Source organism: Halictus rubicundus, unplaced genomic scaffold (assembly GCF_050948215.1).
Source record: "Halictus rubicundus isolate RS-2024b unplaced genomic scaffold, iyHalRubi1_principal scaffold0089, whole genome shotgun sequence".
NCBI lineage: Eukaryota > Metazoa > Arthropoda > Insecta > Hymenoptera > Halictidae > Halictus > Halictus rubicundus.
The window spans coordinates 513,373-533,128 of record NW_027488630.1 but is presented as its reverse complement, the minus strand read 5'-3'; the positions used below and the strand labels follow the sequence as shown (position 1 = coordinate 533,128).

The following is a 19,756-nucleotide window of genomic DNA, read 5'->3' as shown; positions in this document are numbered from 1 at the left end:
TGTAATGTACATAACTGAACGTATTTTTACATCAGCTACACGATGCAATAAAAAAAATTATAAAATTATACGCAAAAAAACATCGATAACCTTGTAAACTCCGAAAAAAATTACCCTAGAAAAAAATTTTTTTGCAATAGAATGGTTTTTTAAAACCATTCAAATAGCATACAAAATATTTTTTGTAACCCCACAATTAGAGGAGATATTTAGGTGGCCTTACTTAGGTGGACCACCCTGTATATTTTCTAGAATATTATTATACAGGGAGGTCCGTTTAAATAAGAAGACCTAAATATCTCTTCAGGTTATTGCGATGCAAAAAATATTTGTTACGTAATGTGCATATCATCAATGGACCCAATATCTGGCATGAATATTTTTTTCGAAGTTATCAAGGTCATCGATGTTTTTTGATATAAAACTACATTTTTATTTTATTGCATCGGGTAACTGATCGAAAAATACATTCAGATATGTATAATAACATGGCCTTGATCTTCGAAAATTAAAGTTTTACCTTCAGATCAAGCTCAAGGTCATGTTATTATACATATCTGAATGTATTTTTCGATCAGTTACTCGATGCAATAAAATAAAAATGTAGTTATGTATCAAAAAACATGGACGACCTTGATAACTCCGAAAATATGACCTTAGGAAAAAATATTCTTGCCAGATATTTGGTCTATTGATGATATACACATTACGCAACAAATATTTTCGCATCACAATAGCCGAAAGAGATGGTCCGCGCAAAGGAACGCCAATTTTCGAGGATCAAGGTCATGTCATTATACATATCTGAATGTATTTTTCCATCAGTTACTAGATGCAATAAAATAAAAATGTAGTTATGTATCAAAAAACATCGATGACCTTGACAACTCCGAAAAAACTGACCCTCGGAGAAAAATATTGGTGCCAAATATTTGATCCATTGACTCCATGCACATTACGTAACAAATATTTTTTGCATCGCAATAACCTGAAGAGACATTTAGGTCTTCTTATTTAAACGGACCTCCCTGTATACAAACCTGGTTATAATGAAACCAGCAGCCTTTTACACAGCTTAATGGAAATTGTTGCTGCAATGTGTTCATTGCTGCAATTTCATAATCTGTCATTGTCATTCTTAAATTCTTATTAAGCATAGGAGATAATTCATTAATTTTGCTCCACAGTGTTGTATACATAGTCTTTGTTAATGTCTCACACAGTACGAAAACAGTAGCAACTCCCTTTTAAAATAAAGCTTTCATAAGTATAAATTGGAATATTGGACAAACATGTATACATATCTCTATACTAGTTGTACAAATGTAATCACTGCACAAGTGCATTAAAATAATATATTTACATAAATTGTTGTACTCACAGTATCCATATACTGAATGTGGATAATATATAACTGTGCTATAGGTGGCCGAGTAGGTAAAACCTTAAAAAATAAAATAACTATGTATATCATGATATAAATATAAATTATTCATACAATATATGTTCCATAGAAAAATACTTTGGACAAGTGTATAGTCTCCTGGAAACAACATTCTGATAAGTACATTTTGTTACGTATCAACGCATAGAGGACATGTGATCGTCAATTTCATTCTTTTAAATGGAATCACATATTTTTTGTTGCATTATTTGATGCAGTTCGCCATTTTTTAGAAAAAAGGTACTAAATCGTTTATATTGAATAACAATGGGTTTAACCGATATTTATTTTATGTAGGTCTCGAATGAAAATGGAAAATTAATCACAATTTTACTTAAAATGGTTTAGTATTTTTGCATAAAAGGCAACAAGCTTCGTGGATTGGTTCATTAAACTACATAGCAGTCCGTTTAAAAAATGTATGTCACTTTAATATAAGCTCCACACATTCATCAATAAAGAAACCGAGTAATATACCAGATTGCAGCTTCTTGGAATCACTCCCTTCTTGTCTAAATTACTTTTTTTTATACAAAAGCATATAGTATATGTGTATGGTGCATTTATATGAGAAGCATTGGTTTTTCAATATTGTAAAACGTTTGATGTAGTAGAGAAAAATTCAACAAAGACATGTTTATAGAAAAATGCATTATCAACATTTCTCATAAAAGCGAATTGAGCAGAGAGCAATAAATTAATTGTAATTAACTGTAATTTATAATCTAAAATATATCAAAATTATGTTTTACAATGTACTAATAAAACAACATATTGACAATAAATGTTAATTTTGCTCCTACTGCTTCGAACACTATCTATTTTTACATACTTCATAAAATTAAATCACATATACCAATCTGTATGTTACTTACAGAGAAAATACCATCAGCATAAATACATTGAGAGGTATTAAGGGTCTGCAACAGCAATTCAGTGGAAAATAAAATTGCTACTTTACCATCTCCATCGCTTATCATTATTTTATAAATATTTTCCATAAAAGAAGAGGTTCTTAAATATTCGTATAAAGCAGCTAAACAAGGTGGAATGGGAGGGCAACTTTTCTGTCTCTCACGAAGAAGTGTGGCTTTCACACTATTATATGAAAGCACAGATGCAGCGTCAGGATATCTTTCATAAAAGAAAATAAATTACTTAATCCACAATTTATATACACATACATAATTTAAAGACTACATTTTACAGTGCACACTTTTTAATAAATGCTAGAAACTAATACTTACTTTCTACAAACATCGTCGAATATTTGCTTTAATGGAAACGCCGTCTCTCGACAAAGCTGAAGCATTTCGTGCTTCATTTTCTCTTGATCGATCCTATGCAAAAGTTTCGAATGATTGTGATCGTGTAACAATTTAATACAACCATCACCGACGTCCATTATTGCCCCGCGACACCCCGTAGTACGGCGTGTATTACAGCGAAAAATATTTTTTGTGCGATTGTCTTTATTATACGTATAATTATTATATACGTAAATAAAGCTACCGACGGATTTTCCGGGAAGTTTTTCCATTTTTAAAACAGCACGTAACAGTGAAAGTAGCACAATATAAATGATACAAACCACTATAAGAGAATTGAATAGCAAATGAACATGTATGAAGTTACGAACAGAAGTATCTGAAACAAACGAAAGTTAACGACAAAACAAATGACTGCAGAGACCGTGTGTAAAGCTAGGATTGGTTTATTTATTTATTTATTACATACTTCACTCATATATATTTTTTTATTCCGAAGTCTTTCACATGCACGAAAATAGAACATTTTCATCTAAATAATATACACCTAATTCTGTTTTTACAAGATAGATATGTTCCCGAAGAATACGTATAAAAAAATGTACACGAATTTTCTTCGGGAACGTATCTATCGTGTAAAAACAGAATTAGGTATATACAATTTTGCACTAATAAAGAGTAAATGATAGTAAAGATCTATTACACGACAATTGGGCATTTACGTTCTATATTCCAAACATAAGTGAGCATATAATAACAGAAAAACGAATAAGACTTGTACATTCTGTATGTATCTTTCATGTTTTCACAGATGCAGCATACTATCAGATTTGAATACAATTAAAATCCACAATATATAAATACATATAACAAATACACATATAAATACATATAAAAAGTTTTATAGAAAAATTAGTCAGTAATCAGATCAGAATAAAATATAAATTGAAAAAACTAGTGAAAAATTTTCTATCTAGTAGAAAATTGAGATCGCTATATATGAATATATGTATTTTTTTTTAAATACTGGAGTTGTTAAGTTCAATAAGTATTAGCTCAGAAGCTATGAATTTTGTTTGAAATGCCTATATACTCAAAATAGTGTGCCGTGTAGTGAAACTATAACATAATGGTGTCACAAAAGCTAGGATAAGTTGCATTTAACAACACACTTTAAAATGACATGCAACATACAGTATTCTAGAACGAGGATATATTATAGATACATTGATGGAAAATATAATGATGAAAATTTTTTTCTCAATACACAGAGGCAGAGAATTTTATTTTCAGTATCTCAATAACAGGTTCTCAAATCCTTGGTAGTCCTCAGAGAATTTTATTTGACACAGATTGCGCCTGTAAAATATAATTAAAGAAATCACAAAGTATCATGTTCATTGCATTTGAACTAACTATTTACAGATAGAATTTACTTATCTCAAATATTTTAGTCAGATTTTAGCATCCAATTGGTATATATTCGGACTCCACCATAAATGTACAGAGTATACCGCTTGAAATTAGATTGATATTCTTAAATGCCTCCAAAATTACGCATATATATATATTCATTACACCATGAAGCATTCTGTACGAATGTCGAATCTTTTCAAAAGCGGCTCTTAGACCAAATATTATTACCATTTTGTACTTAAACAATGCAAGTTAAAAGTTCAAGAAACCATAGCTTTAGAAAATAAAATTATGTAACGACGTGTGATACTATTACACTGTGACAGGAGATGTTATGCCATATTACTTATTAACTGATAGATCCGTATAGGTAAGTATAAATAATAAACTTACGAGAGCAAAAATGATAAGTATTGATAAAAATGTATTCACAAAATGCTTAACAGCAATACAGAGTACGCTAATAAATGAAATAGCGTTAGAGATAGATATATAAAATAGATATAGGGATTGGCGAATCAGGAGGATGTGTAATCACTAATAAATTAAAAATTAATATCACCATGTTTTATTCTTGATTTTCGTCTCGTACTGTCTTGAAGAATCGCCCATTAAATTGTCTCCAACATGTTGCCGATATATATGTATGTCTTGGACTAGATCGGACCACCGCTTTTCTCGTAAACAGTAAGTATTCCACAAAAGTGGCGGAAGAAATACTGCAGCATATCTTAGTGGCAACATAATGACCTAAAACAATTTTTCAAGAATTAATACATGTAACTATTATTTTATGTACATAAGTAAAGTTCAATATAAAAATATAATTATTGTAACATATATAACAAATACACTGGACTAGCTCTGAAAAAAAGATAAGTAAAATGTAAAGAAATACCTGAAACATGAAAGCATCTTTTACTATTAATGTTGTAAATAACATTAAATGACTTAAGGATTTCTGAAATAAATTAGGTAATACACCTTGTACTTACAAGTTTATTAATATCAATGGTTCTATCGTGATAGGTAGCCTCAAGAATCACTGTGTTTAAATCAAGAACACATAAAATATATTACAATTTGAAAATTCAATATTTTTTTGCTTATGCTTTTTCAAAGAGTTGTCGTTACATTTTAAATAAAAGACATAATTAAGGATCATTTGTCATATAAAAAAATTATTATTATTTCACTAACGTATATACACATTTGGTCAAATTATCACACCTTGTTAGAATGCTTAATCCCTTGCGGTCCACACAGTTCCATCTCATATAGTTTTAGAACTTGCTATAATATCATACAATTTAGCTTTACAATATATTTAGAACAGTGAAAACTAGAATTGCTTTCATATAATATTTAATTATGGGATTTATGTAATATGTAATTATGGTATTTATATAATATGTAATTATGGTATTATTCATGAATGGAATATGAATATGTAAAATACGCGAGCAGTTGTGCAAAAATAACATTTCTAGACTAAGTCGACGTAAATAGGACCGCAACAGGTCAATATACGCATTTTTAAGAGCAACTTAATATTCATGTACGTAATCTTGTTTGCCAATCACTATATCATCAGTAAAAAGAAAATAAAATAAGCCACATAGTATCTGGTTTATTCCATCCGTACCTTTTTGATAGATAGAAATACTTACCTTACTTAATCTGATCAAATTCTAGCTCCCAAATTATGTATTCTCAATCCTTTTGAATCTGCTGCAACATAAATATTTTTTCAACTATTTACAGCCTCTTCATGTTCTTCACTATTTACATACGTATATTACGATCATTTAACAAATATAGTACTTAACATAACACTTGTGACACAGATTGTACACAAAATAAATTACTTAAAACCGTAGTATTTTCTCACATTTTTATCAACTATTCATAATTTAAGCAGATGTTACACAGTCACCTATAAAATTAAAATCACTGACAAATTTTGATACTTTAGACACATTCTGCATAGAAGGTATATAATCATAGACTATGTAATCACACAGCACAACACAAGATGATAAACAACAGTTTGAATTCATTCTGTGCGCAATCTATCGTGAGTACAATTTTACATGTGCGTAACTCAGCCAGAGAGGAATGAGAGTGCTCACGCCCGGGGTTTCGGCGTTCCCACTTTCGTAACATCGCCGCTTTAGCATGGCACAGAACCGGTCAGTCTTTCCTGGAACAGAACCGGTCAGTCTTTTAGCATGACACAGAACCGGTCAGTCTTTTAGCATAAAACTGAACGCACATTATTTTTTTAACCAGGATTAGAACGTACAGTTTAATTGTTTTATATGAAATATGGAACTAACATGTAAATCTTGTGTACAAAATCTCTAATTAATATAAATTAAGAATAATATTAATTGTAATGATACGTATTTTATTTTTTTCCAAGTTTGTAGTTGCAAACTCTAGTTGTAAAAAATGGAAAATCCGGAAAAATTCGAACAAATACAGATCTCATATCGAAGTTTAAAAGCGACCAACCTGAATATTAATTTAATAATGAGCTATTGTCATCAACACTATCTTAAATTTTTTCATATATATAGCTACTGTTATTATTAATTAAAAAAAAATTTCTTTCATGAATAAATATTTTTTCCACCTCAGCACCATAAGATTTTTACTAGATGACTTTAAAAACACATTAGAACTATTTTTAAATAATTTTAGTCGAAAACATTCTAGTTTACTCTTTATTTCACCGTTCTACTAATTTTTTATGGGCTGCATTGCAGCTCTGTTTAACACCCCTTTACAACCCAATACCATGGTACCATCCATATTCAAGGAAGAACAATTTTTTTGCGACGATCATTGAAAAAATAAAAGTGTTTCCTTGATTTCAGTCCTTTAGTGCGTTGGTGACGTAGCGCCCAGCACACCTACCTGTGTTCTGTGTCACATCTGGAGTTTTATGGTACGCTAACAATCCTTATTGAGTCGCAAGCCAGACCATACAAACGAATGCATCCACAACTTCCAGAGACCTGCCTCCAAAACTAATTAAAGGAAGGCTAGACATGCAGTGTGTACTAAACTCCTCACAAGAGGTGGATTCCAGTCGCTCATGTCATAAACCTCATTCGATACTTCATCGAAAGGGTGATCTTACATATTTCTGTAACAGTTCCAAGTGCATGCACTTTGTTCATGATATACTCTTTGTAATTATTAAATTCAATTAAATATTAAGTAAATCTTTCACGGTGCTAACGGCCCTCGCAGAGATGGGCATTATTTGGGATAAAAAATTATTTAAATGAAAATTTGAATAAAAGATACTTTATCTTTATTTGTTATTTGAAGGTTCGAATAAAAAAAAGCATCTTTATTGGACGAGTATCGGATAAATAATTTTATTCGTCGAGAATTTATCCGACGAATAAAGATAATTTTTTCTATTCGAAGCGGATTTATTCGAACTTCGAATAATTTTTTCATCTTTTATCTGTATCTTTTATTCGAAGGCTTCGAATAAATCTTCGAATAACTTTCGCCGAGCGCCGAGCATCAAAGACTCAGCGAAGACAGACGACATACAATGTAAGCGGATGGAGAATCGCGCACGAATGAAAGTTTAAACTTTTAGATTTTTCAACATATCCTCAAAAAATTGTGACGAGCGAATGGAGGGGATTTTCCTGATGAAAATGAGATCAAATTCGAGTGTAATCGAACAAGTTTCACTGATACGTAATGGTACGATAAAAATTACAATCTCATTAAAGACAGTCCAAATGATGTCGTGTTTGGACTCATTTCGATCGGAACAAGCTCTACAACTCATTCGTCTTAAAATATTGTTCTGATTAAAAACATACAAGCATAAATTGCCAATAATGCTGGATTCCCCATCTGCTTACATTGTAGGCTGTTGGTTGGTCGCTGGTCTTTGAAGTTCCGAGCTCGCAGAGTCGCGAGATATCGGTGTGAAACAACTGCCAATCCAATTGCAAAACATCTTTATTTCTCATTATATTTTTATGGGGCTTGCGCCAACTAATTCGTGGCATTCTTCTGATTAAAATGACACTAAACACGGTACAAATTGGACTGTATTTAGCATTTTTATCCGTAGATTTATTCGAAGGCTTCGAATAAATCTTCGGATAACTTTTGCCAGCTCGACGAATAAACGGCGACGACGGCCGACGAGGACCGACGAGCGCCGAACGTGGAAGACCCAGCGACTGCCAAACGGCATACAATGTAAGCGGATGGCGAATCGCGCACGAATGACAGTTTAAACTTTTAGATTTTTCAACATATCCTCATAAAATTGTGACAAGCGAATGGAGGGGATTTTCCTGATGAAAATAAGGTCAAATTCGTGTGTAATGGAACAAGTTTCACTGATACGTAATGTTACGATAAAAATTACAATCTCAGTAAAGACAGTCCAAATGATGTCGTGTTTGGACTCATTTCGATCGGAACAAACTCTACAACTCATTCGTCTTAACAATATTGTTCTGATTAAAAACATAAAAGCATAAATTGCCAATAATGCGCGATTCTCCATCCGCTTACATTGTATGCCGTTTGGCAGTCGCTGGATCTTCGACGTTCGGCGCTCGTCGGTCCTCGTCGGCCGTCGTCGCCGTTTATTCGTCGAGCTGGCAAAAGTTATCCGAAGATTTATTCGAAGCCTTCGAATAAATCTACGAATAAAAATGCTAAATACAGTCCAATTTGTACCGTGTTTAGTGTCATTTTAATCAGAAGAATGCCACGAATTAGTTGGCGCAAGTCCCATAAAAATATAATGAGAAATAAAGATGTTTTGCAATTGGATTGGCAGTTGTTTCACACCGATATCTCGCGACTCTGCGAGCTCGGAACTTGAAAGACCAGCGACCGACCAACAGCCTACAATGTAAGCAGATGGAGAATCGTGCATTATTGGCAATTTATGCTTGTATGTTTTTAATCAGAACAATATTGTTAAGACGAACGAGTTGTAGAGCTCGTTCCGATCGAAATGAGTCCAAACACGACATCATTTGGTAAAATTAGGTATCAGTGAAACTTGTTCGATTACACTCGAATTTGACCTCATTTTCATCAGGAAAATCCCCTCCATTCGCTCGTCACAATTTTATGAGGATATGTTGAAAAATCTAAAAGTTTAAACTTTCATTCGTGCGCGATTCTTCATCCGCTTACATTGTATGTCGTCTGTCGTCGCTGGGTCTTTGATGCTCGGCGCTCGGCAAAAGTTATTCGAAGATTTATTCGAAGCCTTGGAATAAAAGATACAGATAAAAGATGAAAAAATTATTCGAAGTTCGAATAAATCCGCTTCGAATAAAAAAAATTATCTTTATTCGTCGGATAAATTCTCGCCGAATAAAATTATTTATTCGATACTCGTCGAATAAAGATAATTTTTTTATTCGAACCTTCGAATAACGAATAAAAATATTTTTATCTTTTATTCGTTATTCGAAACTTTTATTTAGATAAATATTTTGCCCAACTCTGCCACAGACATTATAAAGCCCTGCCATAAGTCTGTCAAGGAATAAACATCCCTTCGACCATCCCACCAAAATCTCTCGTTAAAAATGCGTTGACGCTAACATACAATATGCTTGGAAACAGGAAAAAAGGCAACGAGAAAATTCATTTTCATGCAATTTACAAAAATTCTAAAAAGAATTTAGAACAATTGTTTCAATAATATCCAACTACTTTTATAAAATCAGTATCTCTGAAACTTCAATACGAAATACGCACTTTCTTCGAATGTTTGGAGATGTCCAATTTTTTTCAACAAACATGTTTGCATAATCCAAAAAAACTGTAAAAAATACACATTAATAATCACAACGAAGACACAGCGAACATAATAATATAAGCGGGGTCAACTGAGAAGTTCGATATAAAATCGGGAATTTTATGCTTCCGGATTTGTGTCAAAATCGATTTTTCCACCTAAAATTCTGAAAAAAATCTCACTCCTGTATGCGAGTAAGTAGAATATCCATGAATTTTTTCGTAATTTTTTGTTGGGCACGGTGTGACTAAAAATCAATTTGATTCGGGGGTCACTTTTGAACATCTTAGACGGCTATAGCGAAAAAATAAAAAAAAATTATTTAAAAAATACAAAACATATTTCAGTATACACAGATAAACAAATCAAGAGCGAATGGCCTGTTGGTGCACGAACGGAATTAGTGGGGTAGGCTCAAGCGCGGCCAAGTGACATTCGACGGTAGTGAGGGGGGGGGGGGCGATGACGCATGTGGCAACATTTGGTTGCGTCGATGTTTGTTTCGTTCAGTTTACTGATGGACAGGAACGCGTTCGCATCGCGTGCGAATCATTCCTGTTTCATTCGTTAAATAATTTATACACAACGCGGAAAAATAAGTTTACGTACGGACTTGTGTTGACGCGAGTGTGTATAGTTTGGAGTTTGTGTGAAGAAGTGTGGAGATTATGTAAAAATGGAGTGTGGTCAATCGTGTTCTACTGAGCATGCGGGAAAAACGGCGACCAAGCGAGCAGCCAAGGCGGCTGTATCCTCCAAAAGACTTCGGAGCTCAACCAGAAGATACAGCAGAAGAAAATTACAGCTGAATAGGTAAGTGACAAACAGTCTATATACCGCGTGAACTTTTCAAACAAATAAATTTGGATTACAGTTAGATTAATTTTTGAGTTCCTCGTTTTGAATTCCTCTGACACAGAGGAACACTAAGTGATTTTATAGAAACTTTGCACTAGTATTCTGCTGCACCACACAGACAGAGAAACAAAACAAATGTAGTCGCTGACAGTAATATTGGGACACTCAGGACGATAACTATTTTAATATTGCATCATACGATTTGGATTTTGTTGACAAGTTAGAACAATTAGTTTACAACATGACGTGAAAAAAGCTAACGTTTTCGCGGGCATGCTGCGCCAACACATCTTTGCCGCTCACGCATGCACGCACACACTCACCCGAGCGAGTTCGACGTACTCAGGAGAGCCCGCGGACGTCCGTCAGCTGTTATGGTGACGGTTTGTTTTTGTCTGCTTTCACTTTTTTTCCACGATCAGCTGGGAACGTCGATCCCCCCCCCCCCCCCGATGCTCGAGCTGCTTTATACAGCTATGATGCTCATGGGGACGTCAATGCGCCGGACCCGTCAATCAGTCGGTGTCACTTGTTTATTGCTGTATGAAAAAATTACATTGTCATATAAATACAAATAAATAATTGATTCTATGTAACACAATTGGTTTGCTATATAAAGTGAAAAAAACTATTTACAAAAATTGCAATTGGTTGAAATTGCAGAGAAAATACTAAAAGTTGTATTTTTCAACTTTTTGATGTGGACTTACATTGAAAATTTAGAAAGTACGATTTGTAAATCTGTATGAATTATACATATTCTGAATATTTTATCAAAATCGGTTCAACGGTCGGTGAAATTCCCTGACAAGACCAAAATTCTGCGACTTTCACCCTGCTGTCATCGTTATACGTTTGCAGCTCATTGCAACGTTGACCAATTTAGATGAAATATTCAGAATATGTATAATTTATTCAGATGAACAAAACGTACTTTTTACATTTTTAATATAAGCGCGCATAAAAAAGTTGCAAAATAAAACTTTTAGTACTTTCTCTGCAATTTCGACCAAATGCAATTTTAATCAAACATTTTTTTCACGTTATGTAGCGTAGTAATTGTTCTAACGTCTCAAAAAATTCAAGTGGTGCAGTCCAATATTGGCAAAGTTATGCGATTTTGTCGGAATATTAGTGGGAGTCACTGTATATACATATATATACAACGTAATTTCATACAACAATAAACATATGACATCGACTGATCCGGCGCGTTGCCGTCCCCGTGAGCATCATAGGTGTTCCGAGTAGCTCCAGCATCGTGGGGGGGATCGACGTTCTCAGCTGATCGCCGAAAAAAAAGTGAAAGCAAACTGTCGTCACCGTAACAGCTGACGGACGTCCGCGGGCTCTGCTGAGTACGTCGACCTATCAATCATTTTAATGTATTTTTAATTTGTTTTTAATATATGTTTTATAACTATTGAAAAAGTAATAAGAATGTAAGGATAGATCGAAATGTGCAAGATCACGAGAGTCAATGTTTTTGAGTCGCAATCAAAGTACTGAAAATGACTCGGATAGCGAAGCAGCAGCAGCATGCTCGGATAGCATTTTGTTGAGTTTATTAATTTTATTCACTAGTATTATAATTTGTTTAAGTTTATTATTGTTAATTTTACATATGGTTCATTTATTATTAATTTTGTTCTAAACTTGTTAGTTTTTAAAAATACATTTGTTAATGTATAATAATACATTTTTTTCCTACAAATTTTTTTTTGTTTAAATTATAAACTATATTGGTAAATACAATTGTCTGTAAAAAATTTCCTCTATAACTCCGACAAGTGCCGAAAACAGGCGATTTGTCCATACTGTGCGCCGGACCGTCGCAACATGATCTAGTCGTCCGCACGCACAAGGAACCCATTCATCCCACAAATATTAAAATAGTTATCGTCCTTTTAAAAGTGTCCTAATATTATTTGTGAGTGACTGTATCTCCGTTACACTCACAGTTTGCATGCACACGCCAATGTCACTTGTTCTGGTAATTCACATTTTTAATGGTGGGGGAATAGGGAAGTCAAAGGGGAAATTACAGTGTGGCAAAACGACCAAAAGCTGGCCAAGCATCAAAAACAGTAGAAGAACATTATAAACCTTTTTAAAAGTACCGTGTACTGAGGTTTTGATGGTCGCTGATCACGTGATCACGAATGTAATGTTAGGTTAACCCTTTGCTCTCGAAGCTATTTTAACTCCAAAACGAAACATTTCTTCCCACCTAGAATATTGCTCTTCTATGTATATTTTTTTATGTTATACATACGAAAATAGTGCAATTCACTCGAACAATACAGAAATGTTTAGTAATTTATTAAATACAATCAAATGTAATAATGTAAAAAATATTTTTAATAACGATACAGCAATTTTTCGTGGTGCCTAACAGTCACCATTCGAGTGCTAAGGGTTAACATTTTAATTAACCGTTCGTGAAGGAAATATAAAAGTATTAAAAAAATTGTTTTATGTATTTATATAAGAATATAGAAACTAAGGCTGAGCGGCGGTTACATTTATATGAAAAAGTTGTTCAGAATGTAGAGTTTTACAACATATTTAAATTTTATCAAAATCGGTGAGGAGGAACCTTTTGTGCACAATTTTACCAATACCTTTTCTATCTGTTTGTTTGTAGTATGTTTTATACTGAGAATCAAAATCAATAAGTTGATTTTCTATTGACACAGCTGTTAGTAGTTGTAAAACTTCAGATGGTATTTCGAAAAATCGTACTTGGGCCAGATTTTGGGCGTTTCTGCAATTATTTTAAACAAATGCGGTGTTTCTCTACAGTTTCTCTCTTACAGACCTGTTTTTAAAAATGATAAGGCGAAATTAAAATTATTTCAATTGAACGCTGCATCGTAAAACAGTTATTATTCATTGCTAAATGGACATCATGAGAAAGTGGAGGATACGTTTCATTCGGAAATAATGAATGAGAGTTTGAAATAACTGTTTCGTTGTGAAGAGGACGTGTCGTCACAGAAGGCGAGGGTGTGGTCTCTGTACCAACGCATCGAACTCCTTTCATTTGTGGAAGAAACGGTCCCAGGTATTCGGGGGAGGAAGTGCTATCCTCGCGGGGATACGTCCCCAGGAGGGTACCCCCTTTCCCGACCGGTCCACAAAAAGCGATGCACCGGCTCCCACATTACTGCAGATTGATTTTTGCGGTAATTGGAGGTGCATCCTGAAAGGAGTTTCGGTGGTTGTTTGGAGGGGAAAACACCCGTGAAGACGGCAAGAAAGAAGTGCGTAAATCGTTTTCAAGAAAGAAGTACCGAAGCCCCAAAACGAAGAGTCAAGAAGAAGGCGCGAGAGCGACAGTATTCGAGAAGTACCGACCGCATAAGAAGTGTTGTGACACTTGGAAGTTCGCAACATTATGATCAACAACTAAATTGCAATGCAGCGTTCATTTGAAATAATTTTAATTTCGCCATTTTTAAAGTGTTACCATTTTTAAAAACGCATCTGTAAAGGGGGGTCCTTTCCTCATAAAACAATTTTTTTTGTATTCTGTTTGCAGAATGAAGCGGATAGCGAAGCTTGCCATGGAGGATACATCAAGCCGTCTCCAAATATGTGAAGAGGCAGGGGCAGCAGAAAATGTGCATCTCGTCGAAGAAAACCAAACAACGGTCGAGTCATCCAGGATGGAAAATGTAACGCCGTCGTCAAGTGGACAAGAAAAGGAAATATTACGGACTACCTCTTCTGACACCGGGCGTAGTCAAGAAATTCCACAAGAAACCGATAACATTGAAGAACTCGGGGAGCAAACTGTCACCGACGAAGAAATGCACTTCGTCGAGGAAAACGAAACGACGGTCGAGCCATCCACGATGAAAAGTATAACGCCGTCGTCAAGTGGACAAGAGAAGGAAATATTACGGAATACCTCTTCTGACGCCGGGCATAGTCAAGAAATGACAAAAAAAAAAGCTAAACGTGGAAAAACCATCAAAGACTATCTGGAGGAAGAAGCGGAGGTGCAGGCCCACCAGCTCGTCGTGCAAAGAGAAACGACGGTCGACCCACAGGAAGAATTGTGTCTTCCGGACGGATCTCTCAGCATTGTGGACATTCCTCATATTTTTCAAGAAATGAAACGCATAAGCAAACATTCCGAAATATTAGATTGTTCGATGGAAGATTTGAACATAATACGTATGAAGAGAACGGGGTTGGAGACCACCCTGACCGTGAAATGCATGATGTGCGATTATAGAGCCGATATCCACAGTCAACCTGATGATCCTCAGGTCATGGATATCAATCGGAATGCAGTGGCAGGAACCATTCTCAACGGAGGCGGCTACGCACAAATGGAAGAATTCCTCACTGCCATTAATGTCCCCGGTATGTCAACGAAGAGATACAGCAAATGCCATGACGACATCGTGGAGAAATTAATCCGTACTGCGGAAGCGGAAATTGTAGCAGCGGCTGAAGAGGAGAAAAGACTAGCCGTTGGAAGAGGCGACGTGTTAGCATGTGGAATTCCACACATTCCCGTCGTGGCTGACGGAAGTTGGATGAAGCGGTCCTACCGCACAGGAAAGTACAATTCAATCTCTGGTGTCGGCGTGATAATAGGCTATCACACGAGGAAAGTTCTATTCATTGGAGTACGAAACAAAACGTGCTCCATTTGTTTTAACGCGGCAAAAAAGAAAGAAGAGCCGCGGCAACACGCATGCTTCAAAAACTGGGGCAGAAACCAGCCGTCCACCAGAATGGAGAGTGACGCCATCGCAGAAGGTTTCAATACCAGCGTGGAAAAACGTGGATTGATTTATTCGACATTAATTGCTGACGGCGACAGCAGTGTCTACAAGAAAATTCTCGACTGTGATCCATATAAAACATGGATGATCCGCGTGAAGAAAATTGAATGCACAAATCATTTGTTGCGCAACTTTTGCAACAAAATGAAAGATGTTGCGAAAAAGGCTCCGCCCGGTCACTACAGGCAAGCCGTAGAAAATAATATTCGGCGGATGCGCTCGGGGATAATGAAAGCTGCGGAGTATAGATTCGAAGAGAATCTGCCGATGGTACAAAAAATAAAAAATTTATGCGGCGATATAATGAATATGCCCAGCCACGTGTTTGGAGAGCACAAACACTGTAGTAGAATAGGATACTTCTGCGATGGAACCAGGAAGAAGGATGAGCAGAATATTGTTCCGGAATTGTTGAACCTTGGAGTTTACCAGAACATCCAAGATATCATCCGGTCACTGTCAGCGCACGGAGAAAGCATCCTCTATCGAAGCAACAACAACGCAGTGGAGAGTTTCAATAATATTGTTGCAAAATATATTGCTGGAAAAAGATTGAATTTCGGCCAAAGAGGATCTTACGCTGCAAGATGTGCTGCTGCTGTGATCCAGTACAATACGCAAGAAGTATTATCTCGTCTACAACGGTCCATGGAAAAGAAGCCGCCTCTACTTTTAACACAGATGGAAGAACGGCACAAAAAGAAACGACAACTCGAGCAACAAGCTCGACAAAACAGCACGACGAGAAACACAAGAAAGCAGTTCGGCGCAACACAAGATTCCGATTACGGACCAAATGCCCACAAGGCAGATATGGACGAATGCATGTTCAATCTGCAAAAGGAAAAGCATATGGAAATGCTAAGCGATTGGCAGAAAGATAGAGAGACGATTGAACAAGAAACTATTGGACAGGCCAAGAACAGAAAGTGGATGGCGTACAGATCTAAACTTTTGACAGCGTCCAACTTCCGCGCCGTGTGCCAAAGAAGGAAGACAACGCTATGTTCGAAATTAGTGCGGACATTGCTATATCCACGCCTGCTAGACGTTTCTGCTGTAGCGTATGGAAAGCAGAATGAAGACACAGCTCGCGAAGAATTGTCCAGAAAGGAAAATATCGAAATTAGACCATGTGGTCTTTTTATCGATGCATCGATTCCCTATTTGGGAGCATCGCCGGATGGTGTAATCGATGACGACGGCATTGTGGAGATAAAGTGCCCACAAACTGCGGAAAATGTTACACCAGAAGAGGCAATATCAACAATAGAAGCAGTAAGTAAAATATTTACAGACAGTACTGGCAGCGTTATGAATAAAAGCCACGCGTACTTCTACCAAGTACAAGGGCAATTACATATCACTGCCAAAAAGTACTGCCTCTTCTGTATATGGACGAGGAAAGGTATAAAGTCCATTAAAGTTAACAGAGACGATGAATTTTGGCAACATAAAATGGAGCCAAAATTGACGCGCTTTTATACAGATTGTATGTTGCCCGAAATAGTTGACAGTAGATATACGAGAGGCATGCCCATTCGGGAGCCCCAATATATTATCGAAGCAATACAAAATTCACAAAGAAAAAGAAAAGTTGCAACTGTTCGACGTTGAGCTGCACTTATTAGTGCAGCACCACTGACTCGATCAGCTGGTAATAAGAAATTTTAAAGTTATTAAAATTACAGCTCAAGGATCGTATATGATTCAAAAGCTGTTCAACGTCGAATTGCACACATGCAAAAAAGTGTGCAGTATCGCTGATTCCATCAGCGAATGAAAATAATATTCAAATATTATACAGTTGCAACTATTCGACGTCGAATTGCACATACTAGTGCAATACCACTGACTCGATCAGCTGGTAATATGAAATTGTAAAGTTATTACAATTACAACCCAAGGATCGTATGTGATCCAAAAGCTGTTCGACGTCGAACTGCACACATGCAAATAAGTGTGCAGAATCGCTGATTCATTTCAGCGACATTTTTCATTTGTCTGATTACAGATTCCCGCATGGTAACAATGACCGAATCAAGAACGCAATGTGAAATTCCGAGGCGACAATGGATGCAGCATCAGCTGATAATATAAGTAGAGAAATGCAATTTTATTTTTCACACTGTCGTGTGGATTTCAACATTTTTCTCTTTTTGTATATTTGATTTTTGTTTCAGTTGCAGCCACGAACCATCTGGGCTGCCTCGTCGTCGAGACGATGAAGGACCACACTGGTCGACTGCTCTCCGCCTCACCCAGATTCCGAGGCGACAATGGATGCAGCATCAGCTGATAATATAAGTAGAGAAATGCAATTTTACTTTTCACACTGCCGTGTGGATTTCAACATTTTTCTCTTTTTGTATATTTGATTTCTGTTTCAGTTGCAGCCACGAATCATATGGGCTGCTTCGTCTTCAAGACGATGGAGGACCACACTGGTCGACTGCTCTCCGCCTCACCCAGATTCCGAGGCGATAGTGGAAAACCAGAGAAAGAATTCGACGAGCCACTATTGGTGAGTTACCGAAGCCACATATGTTTATACTAAATAACAAAATATTTGTTAGTTTGCTTCTTTTTAATTTACATTTTACATGTTTCAGAACAAGCTGATCCGGAGTATCAAAAGGAACTCCCACTGAAGAGGCGGCCATGGCAGCCGCATCATTAATTTTACAATTTATTAATTATTTAAAAATTGTAATTTATTTATATTCTTTTTTATATACTTTATAATATTTATATTTTTTTCGTGTATTTATATTTATATTCTGTTATATTCACGTTTATATGTTTATTCATTTTTTTTAATGTAAGATTGTTTGTATTTTTCTTTTTTCGAATAAAAAAAATTATCTTGATTCGTCGGATAAATTCTCGTCGAATAAAGATACTTTCTTTATTCGAACATTCCAATGAGGAATAAAATTTTTTTTATCTTTTATTAGTTTTTCGAAATTTTTATTTAGATAAATATTTTGCCCAACTCTGCCATTTTGCATTATCCCGAAATGACATACGGATTCCGAAACCTTGAGATTCTCGTAGATACACATACACGCCGACCTAGCGGTGTGTGAGTGTGCCGAGGCACGGCTGTTCGAACGAAGCTACGGCAGGCACCACGCGACCGAATAATGCAAAATGTTGCTCGAAAATGCAAGAGTCGGACGTGTTTGATGGCGAGCGCTCTAGTTTTTTTTTTTATCTAGCGCTTTTGACTCCTGATGAGCCCCATCTTTGCATTATCGAGGAATGATTCGCGGCATCCCGGACCCTTGCTATTCTCGTAGGTACACGTACACGCCGACCTGGCGGTGTGTGAGTGTGCCGAGGCACGGCTGTTCGAACGAAGCTACGGCAGGCACCATGCGACCGAATAATGCAAAATGTTGCTCGAAAATGCAAGAGTCGGACCTGTTTGATGGCGAGCGCTCTAGATTTATCTTTTATCTAGCGCTTTTGACTCCTGATGAGCCCCATCTTTGCATTATCGAGGAATGATTCGCGGCATCCCGGACCCTTGCTATTCTCGTAGGTACACGTACACGCCGACCTGGCGGTGTGTGAGTGTGCCGAGGCACGGCTGTTCGAACGAAGCTACGGCAGGCACCATGCGACCGAATAATGCAAAATGTTGCTCGAAAATGCAAGAGTCGGACCTGTTTGATGGCGAGCGCTCTAGATTTATCTTTTATCTAGCGCTTTTGACTCCTGATGAGCCCCATCTTTGCATTATCGAGGAATGATTCGCGGCATCCCGGACCCTTGCTATTCTCGTAGGTACACGTACACGCCGACCTGGCGGTGTGTGAGTGTGCCGAGGCACGGCTGTTCGAACGAAGCTACGGCAGCGCCGTCGTTTACGATGTCGGCCACGCGTGCTCAGATCGCCTCTCTGACAGGCATCATGCGACCGAATAATGCAAAATGTTGCTCGAAAATGCAAGAGTCGGACCTGTTTGATGGCGAGCGCTCTAGATTTATCTTTTATCTAGCGCTTTTGACTACTGATAAGCCCCATCTTTGCATTATCGAGGAATGATTCGCGGCATCCCGGACCCTTGCTATTCTCGTAGGTACACGTACACGCCGACCTAGCGGTGTGTGAGTATGCCGAGGCACGGCTGTTCGAACGAAG

At 36.5% G+C, this 19,756-nt stretch overlaps 1 long non-coding RNA gene across 1 annotated transcript in view; it reads left to right on the top strand.

The window, feature by feature from the left end:
• The window catches only part of LOC143363675 (uncharacterized), a 239,808-nt gene that overhangs the window by 48,521 nt on the left and 171,531 nt on the right, over positions 1 to 19,756 (top strand). The gene's annotated exons all lie outside the window — the stretch shown is intronic.